At 41.6% G+C, this 20,911-nt stretch overlaps 1 long non-coding RNA gene across 1 annotated transcript in view; it reads left to right on the top strand.

Annotated features, from left to right (window-relative positions):
• The window catches only part of LOC309349500, a 41,997-nt gene that overhangs the window by 19,092 nt on the left and 1,994 nt on the right, over nucleotides 1-20,911 (top strand). The gene's annotated exons all lie outside the window — the stretch shown is intronic.

The raw sequence follows: 20,911 nt of genomic DNA, 5'->3' as shown, positions 1-20,911 counted from the left end.
AGGACACAAGGGCTATTTGGTGACACTTGCGACATTGTGACATATTGTCCTTATGACCTTGCAAGCCAACAGGGTCCCACTAACTGCTGCCTGCTTTCTCCCACCAAGTAGCAAGAGGTCTCGACTCTACAGCACCTTCAAGCATTTCATTTAGAAATACATTGTGAGCCAGCTCTTACATGTCCTCTAAAGTTCTTAGGCCATTTGGTTCATTTGTAAATATAAAGGAGGAGGGTTTACTTGGCTTGCCGATACTTGGCCTCCTTCAATGTTTGGCAGTAAAATAATGTATTTAAGGGGCACACACAAAACTCTCTCTCTCTCTCTCTCTCTCTCTCTCTCTCTCTCTCATAACCACAATGCGGTTTTGGCTCTGCTGCCACAAAGCAACAAGGAATATTTGCTTCTAATTACAGTACTGTACTGTATTGATCAACTGCTATTCTAAAGTGAAAGAGGTCTGCCTTCTCTTTTCCATTAGTGCAGTGCTGCATTCTCCAAGCAGATGCCCTCAGGATCAGACTGTAACTTCCATCAGCCCCAGTCAGCATGGCTCGGAGGCCACCAGGTTGGGGGAGGCTGGGGAAGGGCATTTTCAGTCTGGGATGCCCTTCTGGGATGCCCTGTGAAACAGGGAGGACTTAATTCCCTCCTTTCCCAGAATGCAGTGCGGTGCAGGGCAAGCCCAACTCTGAGGCAAGGTGAACCCCTATGCACAGGAGGCAGAGTGAGCACCCCTCACCTCTGGCCCACCTGCGTGCTTGCCACCATTCCCACACCTGCAAGCCCAACCACTGGCTTATCTATCTATCATCTATCTGTCATAGTGAGTGGCGGTGTTTGATTTAAGGAAGGACTCTTCTGTGCTTCCTATCTCATATTGAGTTTGCAAGTGGCATCTGCTTTTATTTCATTTATAGCGCACACACACACACACCCCTTCAAAGGTCCTGGGTCAGATAGCAATGTGCCATAGGACACTACCTTCTAAAAAAGAGGTCAAAATTAAGTCAGTACTTTGGGGATTAAGGACTGCAATCCTTCCCACCTTTGCCTAAGGTGTAAGCACCATTGAACATAGTGGGACTTTCCAAGTAAACTCGAATATACTTCTGCTGCCTTGGTCCTGCCTTGCAGCAAGAGGCTGTTTTGTATGATTTTGTGGTCTAATCTTACTCTGTTTCTATGACACTATGTAATCTGCACATATTTTTGATGGTCAGTTTGTTTGCACTTGCCAAGCACAACACTGAATTCCAGTGCCTTTTTTTTCTCAGAGTGCTATTAGTTTGTTTGACACCTCTGACAAGCCAGAAGCACTTAGCGATTTGCAGCTACTGTGCTTCTCTCTCTCTCTCTCTCTCTCTCTCGCTCTCGCTCTCTCGCTCTCTCGCTCTCTCGCTCTGCATTTGGGACTGCAGCAGTTGCTTGCTAGACAGCCGAGTTCCCTTCCAAACAGTGAGCAGAGGATGCTGGCTGAAATGTGCATTCTGGCATGCCAGGCAGTCTGCCTTCTGCACAGATCAGCTGATTCAAAACAGGAATAGAGGACTCCGAATGAGAATGACCTTTCTTGTCAGCAAGGGCAATCAAGTGTTTGTATAAAGCCACGATACTCCTGGCAGAAGCTTCCTTTCATAAAATGGATTTGGCTTCTCTTTAGAGAATTACAATTGTTTTGCAAGCACAGTTTAGCTTAGAGGGGCCAATTCACATCACCATTTTGTCATGGAGAATATGTGGCCTGAATGGATCTGGATTGATTTTCACCTCACTGTGAAGAAGAATGTGTTTGTTTAATTATACATCCAGCTTACAGCTCAGCCACTATTTGCCATGCTGTTGCTCAACTGCCTTTTGGCTTCTTTGCTGCATGAATTGGAGTTTGTTTCCTTAAGAAATTTGCTTGGCACCCTGCACATACAATTTACAATACCATTTATAATACAATATTACAACAATGACAACACATTAAAACTCAATAAAGCAGCAAAGTCTTAATCTGTTCTTTTTTATGTATTATGTTTTTTATGTCTTAATCTGGTTTATAAAAGGCGGATACCAGGTGAGCCCATGAACACATACTCTGCAGGTGTATTAATCAAAAAACAATTTTGGGGGGAAATTACCAATACTACTATTGGGGTCTTAATGGCAAGATTGCATTGGCTATGAATACCTTTCTTACTTTGGGGGATTAAGCAATGACCACTAAAGAACCAACATTAGTGTGCTTGCTCTAGAGTAGGTGTGGGGAACCTTTAGAGATCTAGATGTTGCTGAATTTCCTCTGCCCTCATCCCTGGCCATTGTCCATGCTTTCTGGAGCTGATGGGAGTTGTAGTTCAACAACAGCTGAAGGTCTAAAGGTTCCCCACATCTGCTCTTGAGAGCTGGTAATAACCACGCTACTGTTGCAATTGTAATTATTTAAAAAAAGAATAAAAAATTATTTAAGAGTGAAAATAATGGCTTCTGTGGTTTGACATGCTGCTACAGAAATATATAGGGTTCAAAGAGTTAATAAGATGCTACACAGACCACACACCCATGCTGCCTAGCTTATATGCTTAGGGCTTATCCAGACTTCCTTTTGTGCTACATTTCCAGGCACAAATCCAGGTTTTAAAGTTCCACGTCTGCAGGTGTAGGTGTTGGGGTTTTGTTTTTTAACTTGCTGTTTTCCCAGGAAAACCCACATTTTACCATTTGAGTTGGAGCAAATGGTAATCAGGATTGCTGTTGGTTCTGATTAGGGATTGCCATATGCTCTTCTTCAGTGGTAAAATGTGGGTTTTCCCAAGGAAAGCACCAGGACAAAAGAGAAAAGGAAAACCACTCAGACACGAAGCTTTAAACTGTGGATCTGTGCCTGGAAAGCAAGGTGCAAAAACTGGGAGAAGCTTAGAGGCAGAGAGTTGCCTTCAGTGGAATTAGGAGGCTGGACCTTACAGACTCAGCTTTGCCATGGAGAAAGAAACTAAAGCAGAACGGGTGAAAGGTCATATGCAGAAGTACTGGCTTTTCAATCAAAGTGGGACAGAAAAGTAGGAAGATAAAGAAAATAAGAGAGTAAGGGAGTTGAGGTGCTAATGATGTGAGGAAACCAAAAAAGCATAAAACTGGGTTTTCACTGTAACATGGAGGGATGCTTTCATGAATGGGCTATAAATTCACCGCTAAGCCAGTCATCTCAAACTGTGAAAGTGCTTAAAACAGCAGCAGCTACATAGTCCTCTAGATGTTATTGGACTCTAATTCCCATCAGCCCCTGACAGCATGGCCAAGAGTCCTGGGTAATGGGAGTTAAGTGTCCAAAGATATCTGGAGAGTCACAGGTTCACCATCTCTGTTTTAAAATGCCAAAACTAGCAGCTTAAAGTTCTGGGCTACATGCACCATGAAGCATTTGTGTCACTACATTTGCTGAACATAGCCTTGAGCTATGTGATTTCATTGGTGATTTCATTCCTTTATGTTAATAAACAAAAAAGACGCATAACAGTCTCCATTTCATTGTGTTTACAGAAATCCATCACTCTGTGTGGCTGAGTCCACACTCCAGTGTACTCTGTACCCAGTGCACACCCATTGCTGGTTTGGGAAGTGTACATACTGCATTAGCAACAAACCATATCTATCTTGTAATTTATGAAATACAGAGCCTTGATGTGTTTTCCTCCTAACCACCTTCATTCCAAATTGAGAAGAAGGCCGGAGTGCAAAGAAGTATCAACGTCACTCTTTCTGGTAATTTTACAGTCAGCGTACTCTGACATAGCTCCAAGCATATCTAGTACTTCAGATGTGCCTTTGTGTTTTCGTTTGATAAAAGGAAGTGTAAACAGTGTTAGACATAAATGTAGATAAAGTGATACCTTTTATTAAAGCAACAGGAAGTGTTAAGTCAAATATCAAGTTTGCCTATGACGCACGTAGATCAGTTTGGAAATACTCTGCTGTCAAAAATCTGTAGACATGTGAAAACAAGGAAGCAAGGCACTAGAATTCAAAAAGGGCACTGGAGAGTCCTATTGATCAACACCATAGGGCAGTGCTCAAATTATTGGGGGTGAGGTAGGGGGCTCATAATAAAACTCACAAGCCCTTTAACTTTCCAAGTTTAGCTCAATTGTAACCACCTAAAAACAATAGCTAAGGGGCCTGCCCCAGCCCTGAGGTCCATTTTGCACTCTCTTTGATGGCCTTCTGCCAACAGGTAAATGCCACCATGTTCAGAAAGGTGTCTTGTCCTGCCAGGTTGATTAGGTTCTGCTCCTGCTGCTCATTGATGTGTTTAGTTTAGCTGGTGGTTCTTTATGTCCATGCCTGTTTTTGTTCACTTGTTTCTGTGTCTTGATAGTTGCTTTATTGTACTTTATTATTGGAATTGTGAGTTGTTTTAAGGTGTTTTTATTGGAATTACAGGCTATCTGCCTTGGATGCCTTAATACAGAAAGGTAAGTTAATAATTTTATGAAAAGTACTAATAAATAGCAATATTGCGGAATGGTCCCCAAATTTCTTCTGTGCGCTAACTTGAGAAAATGTGAGAATTCAAGCATGCCATTTAGATCTCATTTTGAATGTGTTTCAGTCTTAGGGTCATTCCACACATCACAATTGCTACAGCAAAAGCACAGAATGTGCAGTTGTCATTCCAGGCTAAGTTAGTAAAACTTAGCTCCCATTGAAATCAATGGGAGTTCATAAAGTCATGACTAACTTTTCACATTGGTCTCATTGGGATCCATCCACAACTAAGCTACTCAGGATCCAACCTATTGTGTTTATGCATAAGAGCTGCAGCCAGTGTCTGAATCCTTACACATAGATGCCTTTCATTATGTGTGACTGAAAAACCAACATCACACAATTGTCACCAGGCTTAAGATAACCACTTTCTGTAATAGCTAGTTGGTGATCTGTATATATATATTCTTGCATGCCACCCCATTCTCTGAGTGGTGTGAGACTCCAGGGGTTCCCAGCGCTTACCCAGGGGTCAGTTTCCTTGGAATAAGGGACAGTGGAAACTTCGGCTTCTTTACAACATATGGTTTATTTACACATATCTACAACCTGAGCCTAAGATGGAGGGGCTCACAGCATTAGCCCTGTGAAGGGCTTGCTTCTCCCATAGTCACAGCCATGGATTCCAGCTAAAATCAAGCATGGCTCTTTCTCTCTGGCTTCTCTGCCTGCTTCTTGCCCAGCTGTCACACACTCTAATCTGGCTATTGTCCTCCTCACCAGCAGCCAGGTGAAGGAGGGAGGTCTACCCATGAGCCCATTGGTACAGTGCAACCTCTTTAGTTATACTAATCAACATACATGCAGTTACCTAGGTAGCAACTATGACCCTTGCCTGGCTAATTCAACAATGGAATCCTCCATTAGATTTTAATCCATACTGGATCCAGGTGATTAGAAGGGACTTGGGCATTATACAACTCACAACGCTATAGATCAGGCTTCCTCAACCTCGGCCCTCCAGACGTTTTTGGCCTACAACTCCCATGATCCCTAGCTAGCAGGACCAATGCTCAGGGATGATGGGAATTGTAGTCTCAAAACATCTGGAGGGCCGAGGTTGAGGAAGCTTGCTATAGCTGTTGAAAACCAAATTGACTTTTTTAATGAAATTGCAGCATACATGTATTCTTTAAAAAATAAATAAACCATACATTTTAGGTATTCAGCTTTAAAAACCACACAAAGCTGCCAGAATTCAGATCACAAATAAATAATTTTAACCAAGTACATCATCAACAACCCATTCTCAGTCCTTGAATAGACCTGAAATTGTGAATATTTGACATATATTCTGGCAACAAAGACTTCACCAGCCTGGATTTTGATGACAATGTAGTAGAAGAACTTGCATAATTAATGGATGTCATGCTTGAGGCCATGAAAGCTTTTAAAAACGTTGTTGCTGAAATTAGCCTCAACATAAACGGGGCTGAAACAAGAATGCTCATCGTTTGCAGTTTCAAGCCCTGCTATGAAACTTCAGCATTTTAGCATGTAGCAATCTAATTCATTTTTTATTTTACCTACTTTAGCTCTGCAGTTAGTTACGCATGTAGTAGCATTAAAACATGAAGGTGTTGCTTAAAGCCATGCCAGCTAACAATACATTTCATACAGCAAGCTCAATATTCAAAAGGATAAAAGACCCAGATGGTTTGTTGTGAATCTATGGCACCTCTGCCAACTTTTTTAAAAAACACCACCAAACCGATACTTTTGAGGTGAGACACATTCAAACCATGGGAAATGTTAAAGGATTTAGATTAAAATCAAATTAAGAACTTTATTTTGGAAGTTCAGCTAGATTGGGCTTTGCCAGTTCATGAATGATGTTTACATAATTCAGCCGTTTGATACGAAACTTCTGGCTCATATCAATCCCCTGGAAAGTTTTTTCAAATGCATTAGCTTTTTCTGTCTTTGATGCCTGCGTTCGTTACCTTTAAAAGCTGTGGTATTATGTGACCTGACCACATAAGATGACCCAACTAGAATCTGTTTATAGTTCTACAACACTGTCTTTAGTTCACAAAAGTAATGCATTTGAAGACTTGATTGCAAACTCACAGCTATCATTGAAAGAGAGGAGCAGTCCACCATTATTCAAAACCTTTATGCTGGATCCAGTGCATATAGCAATGTTCATATTCCACTTGCTAAACCATTTTAGCCCCCAGTGACAGCATAGCAAAACTGTAATAGATAAGGAAAATCAGAGCTATTATACATGGCTGGGGAACATTGCACACCTTTTTTTTTAAAGGGAATATGGGTTGAGGTATTGCAGAGCTAGAGTGTGTGATTTGGATAACTTTTTGCTGCATGCCAACTAAGATTGCCAACTTTTGAAGCAGCCCCTTTAGTTGTCTCTTTAACAACAGTGTTATCTGCAGCAATTAGCAGATGATAATATTTAGCTCCATGCCATAAAAAGCTGCTCGCCTGCTGATTTCTCCCTATTAAACCCCTGCTTAAGGGACAGGAACAGACTGGACTGTTCCTCCCTCCCCCTATGCACATTGGCAATCCAAGTGCCAACTAACATGTACCAAATAAATCCTAAAATAAATGTGCTTGCTGGAACCCTGAATAGACAGATGAAAATGGAACACAGAGATTTGGAGAACTCTTTCTTGATAGCAGAAGGAATACCAAGACAATAGTTTTGTTTTGCTTTTTTTTTTTTTTTTTTTTACTTTCCCTGCTGGTGCCGAAGCATTTCTCTTCCAAAATCCGTTGTTTCTGTCCTAGATTATTCCCACCCTCCTTTCTTAATTATTATCCTCTGCATTCTTCCCCCTGGTGTCTTGCCATTAATTGCTTTGTTCTCTAGCTTGCAGTAATTAAAGAGTACTGAAATACAACGGGAGAGTTGCCTGTTTCTCTTGTGAGTATGAGGATGTTGCTGAAGTTGAACTGGGTGAGCAAAGCAGAGACCAAATACGCAAAGGCACACATGGTCATGAGCACATCATGATTAGCAAGCCTGTTTTCTCTTTGTGTTGTTCCTCAGGGATCTGTTCTTGGTCCTCTGCTCTTCTCTAGCCTTTACTCACTGTCCCTGGGTGACTTCATCAAATCCCACAGCTTTCAGTGCCTCCTGTACAGATTACACACACCCTGAACTCTCCTCTTCATTCCAGTCCTGCATCATGAACTGCCTCTTCAGTACTTCAGCTTGGATGCTTGGTGTCATCAACTCAAACTCAGTATGTTCAATCTTTCCTCCAGCCCTTCTCTCATATCCTTTTAATCAATGGACAAATGTTACTGTTCAAGCTTTGGCTTTATCTTGACTCCCCACTCTTTCTTCTTTGCTCCCTATATTAAGTAATTCGATAAAATGTGCCACTTCTCCCTTTACTACATTTTGAAAATATGGCTGTTCCTCTTGGCAAAAACTCTGGCACATGACTTGACCATCTCTTGGCTATCTTAATGCAGTCTTCTTTCTCGTTGTCCCACCTGTCTTCTTTTGTCTCACCTTAGTCTGTTCTGTGTTAATTGGTGGAAATTATCAAACTTCTGGAACAGAGGTTGGAAACCTCAAGCCTGGAAGCCAAATGTTTCTCTACAGGCCTCTCAATCTGGCCATCCGGATTTCCCAACCCATGCCCATTCCAGTTCACATCTCCTCTCCCCAGGCTACTTAATAGCCCTGGGAAAAATGCAACCTGATAAGGGGCCATCCTTTAAGCATGTCATTTGTTAAGGATGAAGGGGAAAGTTGTGGAAAAATAGGGAAAGCATATTGGTTAGAATAAGCAATGAGAAGCCATAGAGAGTATGTGTGTGAATTTAACAGTGCAATTATATACATGTCTACTCATAAGTAAACTTCATTGAGTTCAATAGGACATACGCTCAGGCAAGTGGGGGGTAGGATTAGGATTGCATTGTAAAACTAACGTATTTTATGGACAATACCTATAAGCCACCTTAGAAGCCCAGTGTAATTTCATCTACTGTTTCTCCCCACACCCTCTTACCTTTCATATAAATAATGCATATATACATCTGGCTTATGTAAGAATGTATACCTCCTCACTTATTTCCAGGTGAAATCTGAGTTGGTGAGTTCATACATGGGGGCATTTATAAGTGCATGTACATTATCTTAGTCCTACAGGAAATGAATTCTTCCAGTGATGGTATTGGAGCCTGATGACTGATTTCACCCCAAGAGTCTGCATTGTCTGTGCACATATGTGTCCTCTAGTGGGACAAACACCAGCTTTGGGGCAGGGGTCATTGCAAAAGCACTGCAGGAAAAGATTAATCCCTCCTCACCCAGCATTATGGCTCAATCCAGATTTCCACACATACACACCCGCCCATCCACAAGTCTTGTATAGTTAGACCTTCTAAGGTTGGGGTCACTGACATGGTGCCTATAAATGCTAGGGTACCCCTAGGAAGGTTGGTATTATGTCCACTTGGGCTAGCTGATCCCCTCTGTACCAGATTACCAACCATGAAACAAATTAAAATGGCCTCCTTTCAATATCAGCACAGCCCACCATATGACCCAAATTCATTGCTTAAATATCTAAAAAAAATACTAGCCTGCTGCTACATAGATTCAACTGTCAGCCCAGAAAGCTTTTGTACATGGATAATTTTATTTTATTCTTAAGTAAAAGGCTACAAATCATAAATAACAAACACAAGAGAGAAATGCCCAGAATTACTACAAATGCAAGTAAAAGCAAATAAGATATAAAACCAAGGTTGGTGCTTAGTCTGATTATTCTGCCTCTCTTCACAAGTTCCATAGCATGCACCATAGAGTTCCCAAGGTACTGATGACTGATATTTGATAGCAAGGCTTTTAACTATTATGAGTTTCACAAACCTTGTATGCCTTGCTGGTATATCAGGGGCCTCTACCCCCTCATTTATATATTTAGTAAAGTCACACGACACTAAATAAAAAATGTCATATCTTGAGATCTCTCTCTGTGAAAAGCTTAGCTTTTCTGACATCACCAGAAATCAGACTTTGTCATACCAAATATCTACCGTGGCTTTATCCATGTACTTCCAAAAGCATGTGATGTTCGGTCTAGCTGCCATTAGCAAGTACTCAAATCTTTATTTTATTTGTTTCTAACACTGAGGAAAGCAGCCATTCTTTCTTAGGAGTGTTAGCTCAGGGGTCGGCAAGGTTTACCTCACCTGGGCCAGTTCACTCCAGCGGAGATCCCTCCGTTGGCCAGATCGTGAGCGCCCGTGCTCGCGATTTCCGGCATCTGCGCATGCGTGGGGACTCGCCAAGCAGGCAGCGCGGTTCGGGAACAGCTGCTGGGCTGGTTAAACAAACCCCGGGCACCGCTTGTGGCCCATAGGCCTTAGGTTGCTGGCCCCTGTGTTAGCTGATATCTGGAGCACCTGGGACGGACTTCATCAGCTTGCAATCTGAATCTTGGAAATGACTCTACAGGATGACCTCATGGCTACAGCATCAAGCTTAATGTTTGTACTTCCTTGTTGTTGTCCCCCCCCCCCTTTACCCCACCACACTCTTTGTTAACATCTTCCCTAATGAAGTGTTCTGGAGAACTTGAATGCCTGCCACATTTTTGTGACTAAATGGTTGGTCCTATATAAAAGCATTACCGAACCTTGGACTTGGGAGGTTTTAAGCGTGCGCGCGCGCGCGCACACACACACACACACACACACTAATAACTGTCAGAAAATTGGTTCAAATCTTCCTGTTTGGACAAGTGCCCAATAAGCTTTCATTGATGGTAGACTGAACTCTATGATGGAATGTATTGTTAATTAGATTTTAAGTCTTTTAAAACAACATCAACCAATATTTGCTCTGTACTCAGGTTTTTATTATATTTACTTTAGATTACTTTGAGTTGTATAGAAAAAGAAGTTTGTAAAAAAATTAAAAAATGCACACTGGCATTGAGGAATAGCCTTAATAGTCTATGCACATTCTGAGCTGTTCTAAACATATTGGCGGCTATTCAGCAGCCTCTGACAATTTATCCCCCACCCCCACCCCTCCCTGTCTTCTGTATTTACCACTTGGTTCTTTGGCAGTGGAGAAGGTTTCCCTTATTTTTCTCACCCCTCACAAAAGCTGTGCTCTGCTTAACATGCACATTCTTTCTTCCAGAGCTCTTTGCAGCCCCTCCACCATCTACTACAATTGGCTAAATGCCAAATGGTAGGGTGGGCAGCATAAGGGGGGGGGAGATTTTTTTCACAGGCAAGCTGTCTTGCAGTTTCTTTCTTGTATTCAAGGTGCATATGGATGCTATTACAGAAACATATTTTTAAAGCATTGATAGATACAGGCATTCCTACAGAACTGGTGCACAAAGCCTCTGATGCTTATAGAGCAAGCCTAGGCTAACATAATGCCAGGGTGCATTGCACCACCCCTATACAAGCTGAACAGCCATTGAATCAAAGTAACCTTGGCCCAGGATTTTAAAAAAAAGCAATACAAAAACTGCATTAAAAATGACAGATGTGCCCCCAGCATCCCTGGGAACACTGCCAGTGCCCACCAATCAGGGACTGTGCCAGTCAGCCAATGAACTCATGACAACAAGGACATACCCTTGCAGCCCCGCTTACACACAATATACAGAATGGCAGCACAGTGTCCGAAATCCATTGGCCCCAATGGCACAGAAACCAGTTTCCGCAGGCATCCATTCAGGCCAGAGGGAAGAAGGTGGGGCTACATAAACATAGCACCTGATTAAAGTCTGCCTGTGAAGAGCATACACAGGTCTCCTAGGATAAGCATTCAAGACCACCCAGGGCAGGATAAGCCGCCTTTTGGCCAAGCAGCCAATGGGAGGAGCCAGCAACAAGGGCAGCCATTGGCTAATGTGGACGGAGTCACAGAAGGTGGAAGTTGCTGTTTCCTGCCTCCTGTTGAAGTCAATGGGGAGGAAATTATTTCTGCCAGGTCTGGGGCTGGCATAGAATTGGGCTGTTGACAAGGATGTAGCTGTGGACTGAAGCAGCATTAGATATGGGGACAGTGTGTCCATCCCCACATTCCCCCTTGACACTGTTTTGTTTGGGCCATTCTGCCATCTTTGCCAGTGCAAAGGCTCTGTCAGCAGAATGTGTTCTGGGGTCTGCTGCGTCTGCACCAATTTCTGTAGCCCCTTCAGCTGAAGGAACTCAGGTATCGGATATTTTCCCCCATGCAGGATGTGTGTGTGCTTTAGAAGATTTGAAAAATAGTAATTTTCACAGTATTCATATTACATTGGTACCTTGATTTAAGAACAGCTTAGTTTATGAACAACATGAATTAAGAACGCTGCAAACCCAGAAGTAGGTGTTTTGGTTTGTGAACTCTGCCTTGGAATCAGAACATGTTTCCGCTTCCTGTTGAGTGTGTTTCATTTGTAAATTGAATCCCCCACTGCTATGGGAAACCACACCTTGGTTTAAGAACGCTTTGGTTTAAGAACGGACTTCCAGAACGGATTAAGTTCATAAACCAAGGTACCACTGTACAGGGCTATGAAGTAGTATAGAAGTGTTGTTTCTTTTTCTTTCTTTCTTTTTTACAATGATAGCTCAATTATTTGAGTATTTACTCATGACCAAGGTCCACTGAGTTCAATAGAGTTTAATGCCACATATATTTGCATATGTGTGTTGTTTTTGACTGAAACACTGTGCATACTTACTAGACAGTAAGGACCAAACTGCCCATTGCATCAAATGTATAGCTTAATGGGGTTGGTTTTTTTTTTTTTTTTTTAAAAAGTATGGGGGGGGGGGACAGGAATCAAGACCAAAATGCACAGGGAAGATTTCTGAAGTCCTTTTTGGCTGCATTGCGGACCTGATTAAAGTCCATCCGTCCCCACTATTTGTCATGAGAGGGAAGCTTCTAGTCGGGCCAGTCTGGTACCGTACAAGAGAAATGGAAGGTGTCAAGGTGAAAAGGTGTTCCAAAGCTCCAGTGGAAATAAATCTTCTGCTTCTTGTATCCCTTGCCAAGTATGGAACCTGTGGTAGAACCTCATTGGTGAATCTCAAATGTCGAGGAGTTTTATAGGGGAGAAAGTAATAAATCTTTTGCTTCTTGTATCCCTTGCCAAGTATGGAACCTGTGGTAGAACCTCATTGGTGAATCTCAAATGTCGAGGAGTTTTATAGGGGAGAAAGTAATAAATCTTTTGCTTCTTGTATCCCTTGTCAAGTATGGAACCTGTGGTAGAACCTCATTGGTGAATCTCAAATGTTGAGGAGTTTGATAGGGGAGAAAGTGTTCTCTGAGATAACTGGCACCTCCGTGGACATTTGGGGCTTAAAAGTCCTTGAACTGAGCTTGGAAATTAATTGGAGTCTGTTACAGATCTTTTAGAAAAGGTGATATATATGAGAGCACCAACTTCAACCTGTCAGTAATCAAGCATTCTACATTAGCATTCTGCAAAAGCTTTAAGTTTCCAGACTGTCTTCAAAGATTACCGGTATTGTAGGAAACACTACAATAATCCAGTCTGGAAGTGACCAAAACACTGATGACAGTTGCCAGGTCTTGCATCTTTCAACAGCAAGTGTAACTGGCATATCAGCCAAAGCTCATAAAAGACCCTCCCAACCTCAGTTACATCCCTGAGACTCCTAGATATGTGCCCTGCATTAGAATGGAGAAGGAAGTCGATTAAGATGCATTTTAATGTTCTAAAATGAAGAGGCTGGCAAGAAGGAATGGATGCAGAAATAGTTTTCACATACATAAATAATAATAATAATAAATAAATAATATATTATTTATACCCTGCCCATCTGGCTGGGTTTCCCCATACATCCCCTTCAAAAGCATCAACTGAAACTGGATTCCAAGTCTCTTGTGTTCTGTAGGGGAAAGCCTGGCTGCTGTGAATTAAAAACTCCTGACTGTTGCCAGGTCCAAATCCTGGGCCAACTCAAGGGTAGAGAGAAAGGAACAAGCACAAACTAGTCGCATTAAGTTCTGACACCTGACGAAGTTCCTCCCCAGACTGTGCAATGTTCAAGCCTCCCCGTCCCCATACCCCGCTGTCCTTTCATTAGCCACAACTTGAAACAAAATCATTGAAGTGATAGACGGGTAAGTTTGAAAAAAATGGTTTTGGAGAAGGAACTACAGCCTGAAGGTATTGTTAAAATGCTTTGTTTTCTGTGTTTGCTATCACCAACATCCACTGCCCTACTATTAATTTCTAAAAGCATAAAAAGCACAGGTCTAATTCAGGAGCTTTTCTGTTGATTTCTTAATTTTTAAAAATAAATAAATAAAAGCTTTCATGGGGTGGAGGAATGCTCATTTGGATGATGGGACGTTAAATGTCTTGGATTTCTGAGACCAAAGCTGGATTATAAGAAGAGACCAGTGACAAGGCAGCTGCAATATGTTAAATTTTGAGTACTAGATGGTTACAACAAATGTATTTATAATATATTCTGTAGACAACATTCCATAACTATGGAATATTTCACAATAATATAGGACATGACTACCATAGTGAAATTCAAGGCTGCAGTGTGAGTTCTGGTAGGGTGATTTTTTAGTGACTTGCCTAAGATCCAGGACAAAGCGCCGCCTTTCGGAAATTCCCCCAGATGTCAATTCTGCTTTTGAAATCCCAGTAATGTCCGGGAAATTCCAGATGTATGGCAGCCCTAGTTCTCGGATGTTTAGGGTGCAGTCCTAATATACTCAAGTTGTGCTGACTGAGGGTCTATGTGATATGATGGAACTCATGATATGCTACTGGCATAACAGATATGCCAGCAGAACCCTCCAAATACATTGGCAGAATGGCTGAAACAGGGTGCAGTCACTATGAGGGGCAATACAGAGGATGAGCGCATTTATGCTGTATCCTATACCACCTAAATCCATGGCTGCACCCCTGTCAATGGCAGAACTTTATACCAACCCAAACATGGAGTTCATTAGCTCCATGTGTGGTGGCAATTACTTGCATAGTTTCTATTTGGTTGCCACTGCTGGTGTTTCCAGGAACACTGTGGGCATGTTTGTCATTTTAATGTTGTTTTTGTATGTTATGGTTGTGTGTTTTCCCCCTCCCCTCCTGGTCTGAGTATGTATAAGATACAGTGGCTGCTCCATCAATGCAGCAGTAAACAGAGTTGCTCTGCCCTTTATGCTTTGTAAAAATGAAACGTTTTCTATGTTGTGGTACTATGTGTGATACAAAAGATCTGAGTTCCTCCACCAAGGAAGCAACTTCCAATCTCTTCCTTTTGCATTGATGCCATTTTCAGTCACGTAATAGTGTTCTATGTCCCAGACAATTAAGTATTCTGGGGAGAGATTATGAAAACACTCCTGAATATTTAGGAAGACACAGTAACATCTGAAGTAATTGATTTTTATTTCTGTTTCTTTTGATTTCCAGCCACCAAAGGATGGGCCTGGAACTGATTTTTACTGAAACCATTGTGATATTTCCCATAGGTTCCAGAAATAAGCATGATTTTTGCTATTCCTATAGTCTGTCATTTTGGGATAAAAATGCATCAGATGTTTTGGACTGCCATTGAGAAGACTTACATAACAGATGTTTAAATGCATCTTGGAATGATTGAATAATGAGGAAAATGAATCATTTGCTTCTGTTCAATAGATCCAGACATCTGCGACTAGTTAGCAATGTGCAGGCTTTCACAAACAAAGAAATCCTGAGCCGAGAGATAGCCATATGACTTCATTAATTCAGATATATCAGAATTGTGTGTGTGTTTTCATGTTAGAAAAATGTAGATATATGGGTATACAGAGGAATGTGGAGAGGACGAGAGGGAGGAAAGATGAAGAAACCTGGCAATGCTTAAGGCCAGAAGGGCAAGTGTACTAGGGACAGTGGCCAAGAGATAAGATAGTTAAAGGAAGTGAGACAAAATACGGTGAAAAGCAAGGGACTGCGGGCATTGGTTTGTAATACACATCTAATTATTTGGCTGGAGACTTCTAGTATTGAGTTTATGTTACTGTAGTGGTACCTTGGTTCTCAAATGGCTTAGTTTTTTTTTTTTTCCCCACGTGCACAAGCTGTTATTTATGTGTTGTTTTTACCTGTATGGGCCTATGGCCGTAATAAATATTGTTTGTTTGCTTAGTTGTCGAACAAATCGGCTCCTGAATGCTGCAAACCCAGAAGTAAGATTTCCGGTTTGCGAACATTTTTCAGAAGCTGAACGTCCGACACGGCTTCTGCAGTGTCCAATTGAGTGCAGGAAGCTCCTGCCGCCAATCGGAAGCCGTGTCTTGGGTTTTGAATGCTTTAGGGAGTTGAACGGACTCCCAGAATGGCTTAAGTTTGATAACCAAGGTACTACTGTACAGTGGTACCTCGGGTAACAGACGCTTCAGGTTACAGACTCCACTAACCCAGAAATAGTACCTCGGGTTAAGAACTTTGCTTCAGGATGAGAAGAGAAATCACGTGGTGGCGGCACAGCAGCAGCGGGAGGCCCCATTAGTTAAAGTGGTGCTTCAGGTTAAGAACAGTTTCATGTTAAGAACGGACCTCCAGAACGAATTAAGTACGTAACCAGAGGTACCACTGCACTATGTTTTGTACATTGTGGAAAGACAGCTGCCATTTTGGCTCATGTGAGGAAGCACACTTCTCTTAAGTAACCCAAACATTCCCAAATAATTACTTCATACTACATGAATACTTCTGAAGGATTCTGTACTAGAAGTATTACTGACCTCGTTGTATCACCTGATCTTCCATGAGGTACACTTCTTTTCCCTACCCCACAACTGCAGAAGTTGGCTAATATATATTTAACACACAGAGAGAGAGAGAGAGAGAGTGAGTAAGTGCATTAGAATCATCTTGTCAGATGCAATTTGAACAATTCCACAGAAGGCTTTAGACTGCCTTAACAGTTCACCACAGCTTTGACCTACATGGAATGAACTTTGCTGGGATGAGGCAGTGATTAGGTTTTAATGAGAGCTGATCCCCAGGATTCTGGGGGGATGCTTGCTGCTTTATAGGAAAAGGCTAGTAGTTGAACAATGAGCAGCTGCTTGTGTGCGCATGGAGTGGACGTTTTCTTGTCTGGCTGGTTTGCCCTCTTAACTGAGTTTTAAATTGTGGATGAAACTGGTACCTCACAGTATTTATCATTCTGTTGTTTGGGTTGGCACTCCAAACTAAGCAGATCTACTTAAAATCTATAGCCTATGTGGAGATTCATTCATTCCTACACACCCACTAGGCCATATGCTTTGAACAGACTTGGGTGAAAACGACATGGTAAAGAGACACAAACAAGGTAAATGTTCCACTTGTGGATTTTTTTAAAAAAAATGCATACGTTTATTGCAAAAAAAATAACATACTGTTAAAGCATCTGAGATACAGAAATGAAGGGAGAGTGGCTTTTGTACATAGTAATCAAATGAGTCAGTCAAAACATGCCAAAGACTCTTTCCAAGGAACTGTTTCGTCATAACCTAGTTCAGTTGTATAGCAAACAATGGATATTGATTGACAAAAGAAATTATGTGTCTGGAATAATAATGTTTTGACTCAGGCACAGAATCAGTTACTTTTTTAAAGCTCCTGTTTGAGGAAACTCCATTAGGTCTTCAGCCTTTCCTGAGATACTCTACAGGTCCCAAAGACTTGGCTTGGAGCTCACTAAGCTTATTTATGTTTGAGAATCCCTCTCTTCCATTTCTGGTACTGTCTGAAGGCCCCTTGAGCCTAGACTTCCTAGGCTGGCCAATAGGAGCATAGGGAAGATTGTGTTGTGTGCTTTATTGTTGTGAACAGCTTGAAAGATCCATGTCTTCATGTTTGTTTTCAAACATTTGTTTGTATTTTTGCAAATTAAGCATAGGTTGTGAAAGTAGTTGAAATAAAACTTGGATCCCCCCTCTTATATTCAATGGGTGTAATTCAGCATTGTCCTACTACAAACATTCAATCTGAGCAAGTATATCAGCTTGCCAGAAAAAGAAATCTGAAGCTCACTTTGTAAGCACATTTTCTTTTAAATATGCATCATCTGCTTTTTAATTATGGGGGGGTAGGGGGTGTCATTAATTGAGCTTTACTCAGAGTAGACCCAATTAATAGCCCTACTCTGAGTAGGACTTGCACTTACTACAACCCATTGGTTTTGAAATGATGTTTAGCAAACTTCTGACTGGTAAAATCTTGACATGTCTGGAAAAACAAAAATCCTTTTTATTCCAAGGAATTTGCTTTTCATCAATTGATCTTACCTATTTTGCAAAGAAATTGTAGAACGTGAGCTGGAAAGTTTCTAGTTCAGAGCTGTTATCCATCATGAACCCTCTAAGTAACACCGCTCTTGTAGTTTCAGCAATATGACTTGCCTTCTAGGATTATTGTAAGGATTGCTATTACAATGTAAATGAAGTAATTTGAATACTTGAAATTTGTTATAAATACATGCTAAATATTCTAATAAGCATGACACTGCAATAAACCTGGAGAAAGTAGTGATGAACTCAAATCCTTTCAAATCCAAAGGACTTTTATTTTAGCTTTCTATGGGAACTTCTAGAGGGTGGCTGTATATTGCAAAAGGGTCATTCAGATCTGATTTTTTTGGGGGGGGTGTTGAGATTTGTATGTTTGCTTCCATGCATTCTGTTTTTACAGTCATGCATATTCATTGCTTTTCTACTGTTTCTCTCTTATACACTCTGGAAGTGTGTGTTATAGTAAAATTTATAAGGATTGAAGCGCTATATCTTGGAATGTGGCTGTGCATAGTACTCATCATTTTCCAACCCTAATGGTTCAGGAGAGAGACTGTTTCAATGAACATTGTCAACTTTCAGAAGGCAGTAGTTTGCAGAAACTTAAATAGCCCACCGTTGCCATGGAGATGCTCTGTTCATTGTTAATAGGATATTCAGCATAGATAGCACCTGTTTCATTCATAGAACTATAGTACTGGATTATCATTATTGGCTTTTAGCACATTTGTAAGGAACATTTTTGAAAACCAGCTCTGATTAGCAAGATTTTATGAGTATTCACTGAAATGCTCATAATGCTCTTCTATAGTAAAGACTTACAGCTCAGTCCTATGTCTACATAGATGCAAGCTGTATTGAGCTGAATGGGGTTTACTCCCAGGTAAGGCAGTATAGATTACAACTTCAATTTCTAACCCAAATAAATGGTGGGGGGGGGGCTGGCATTATCTTTGTGCTAATGCATCTAGACCAGGCATGGCCAAACTTAGCCCTCCAGCTGTTTTGGGACTACAACTCCCATCATCCCTAGCTAACAGGACCAGTGGTCAGGGATTATGGGAACTGTAGTCCCAAAACAGCTGGAGGGCCAAGTTTGGCCATGCCTGATGACAAAACTTAAATTTAGATCTCCCTGTGCTTTTAGTTTTGGATAATTTATTGGTGCACCCTATGACTCCTGGAAAGTAAATATATTGAATAAATCTCACAGAAGCCAAAGACTCTTTGCAAAACCAAAAAACCTCTGTTTTGTTGTTCTGTATATGGCAAACTCTCTGTTCTAGTTTCACTTCTTTATATCTCCTTGCTTATTCGAAGAAGTCATAAAAGTGGTGAATCAACTGGCTAAAGGCTTCATGGGCATTGGCTTGACTTTCAGCTCCTCCATCCACATGCCTTCCCTTTTGGCTGCTGTCACTCATAGCTCTTAAGATGCCATAACACTCTTAGCTAAGAGAACACCCATCAGAAGTTCTCTTGTACTGTGTTGGCCAGTACCCAAAGAGGCATGCACATGGAAAATGATAGGTTGCAATTGGTCCTGTATGTCTGTATTCAAGAAGGACGTGGAAAATACAAGATCCTGTTGGTCACTACTCACTGGGTGATCCAAGAAAAAAATGCATGGGCAAAGATCTTAATGTCACATTTTCCATCTGCTTATCACCTTGAGCTTAGATCTGTCCACATTATGACCTACATGGCTTAAGTAGCAGATAAGGCAGGACAATGAATCACATGCCCTTATCCATCCCCATGGCTGATGCCACTGCCACCCACCATCACTGCTTTTGTGCCTGTAGCACTTGGTACTTCAAAAAGTGGCTAAGGGCCAATGTGAGACTCTCTGGTCTGCCCACCTCTGGCCTCACTCTGAGGAAGATATTGTGGGTTAGATGGGTGTCACAGGTGCTCTCTAGGTCATGTTCTGAGGAAGGGAGCACTTCCTCAAAGTACAGCATGCAGGTGTCTTGCACCAGATCAGTAGAACTGATTCTAAAAACACTACTGAAGAAACGAGAAAAATTGGACCTTCGTTTAATAAAGTGGGAAGTTATATTCTGATTATTCGATTCTATACCTGCCTTCCTTAATGGGAGGCATAAAGATCTCTATATGTGTCCACAAGGCCTTTGACCCAAGATTTTAATTTTTAAAAATCCCAGGCAGCTAGGCTTGCTTCAAAGCAAAGTCCTGGTGAAGCTCTAGCTGTTTGGCCTATTCATCTCTCTAGAATGCCGCTGGCCCCAGTGTAGGCCCAAAGGCATTATTTTGGAAAGAGAGATGGTAGTCAGCTGGGGTCTTGCTAGCACTTCACTTTGAAGTTTGCCTAATGGCCCATAAAATGTTTTTAAAACGGGACTGCACACTGCCTGATAAATGTAATGTGGGAGGCAATGAAGAGTGATTTTTTTGGGGGGGGGAAGCCTTGGGGTAAAGAAAGCAGCGGAAAGAGTGGGCACAGAGGAAAGTCAGAGAAAGAAGACTCCCCCCCCCACTCTCTCACACACGTAACTGAAAGCTTTTGAATTTGCATTGTTTTAATGCAGGAGCCCCCAAAGCCACCATTAAATAATGGATCACATCTATCTCCATACTCTGAACCATAAAAATAATGGACCTGGCATTTGTGGTACCACTATGGCACATAAAATGAATCATTGGACTGGTTTGTTATGGTTTGTCATTGTTTTTTTACAATGTTACCCCTCAAACCACAATGAAAGCATATGGCACCTTTGCGTCCACATGTGTGTTCTGCCAATTACTGGTGGTTTTCCTGGCATCCAACAAAAAAGAAAAGTATTTTGGATCAACATTTTTGTGATACTGCTTCCCTGGCAAGTGCTGGACCTCTAGAGCTACATATGTAAGTTTTAATTTGATGGTGGTTTGGGGGAACCCTATGTAAAAATCATGGAAATTCAAGAGGATTCATGTTAATTCTGGATCCAGCTTTTACCCAGACCTCATGGAAAAGTGTGTAGCTCTATCCCCTTTTTCCTGTATCTGTGTATGTGAGCAAGTTGGGCTGGGGGTTGGAGTAACAGATGGGGAGAGAAGTGACCCTGTACCCATGTGAGGACTCTGCCAATTATTCAGGAA

This window comes from Podarcis erhardii, assembly GCF_964252035.2.
Source record: "Podarcis erhardii genome assembly, chromosome: 9".
In the NCBI taxonomy this organism is placed as follows: Eukaryota; Metazoa; Chordata; class Lepidosauria; order Squamata; family Lacertidae; genus Podarcis; species Podarcis erhardii.
The sequence above is the reverse complement of the archived record's forward strand: the minus strand, read 5'-3'. Positions and strand labels throughout refer to the sequence as shown.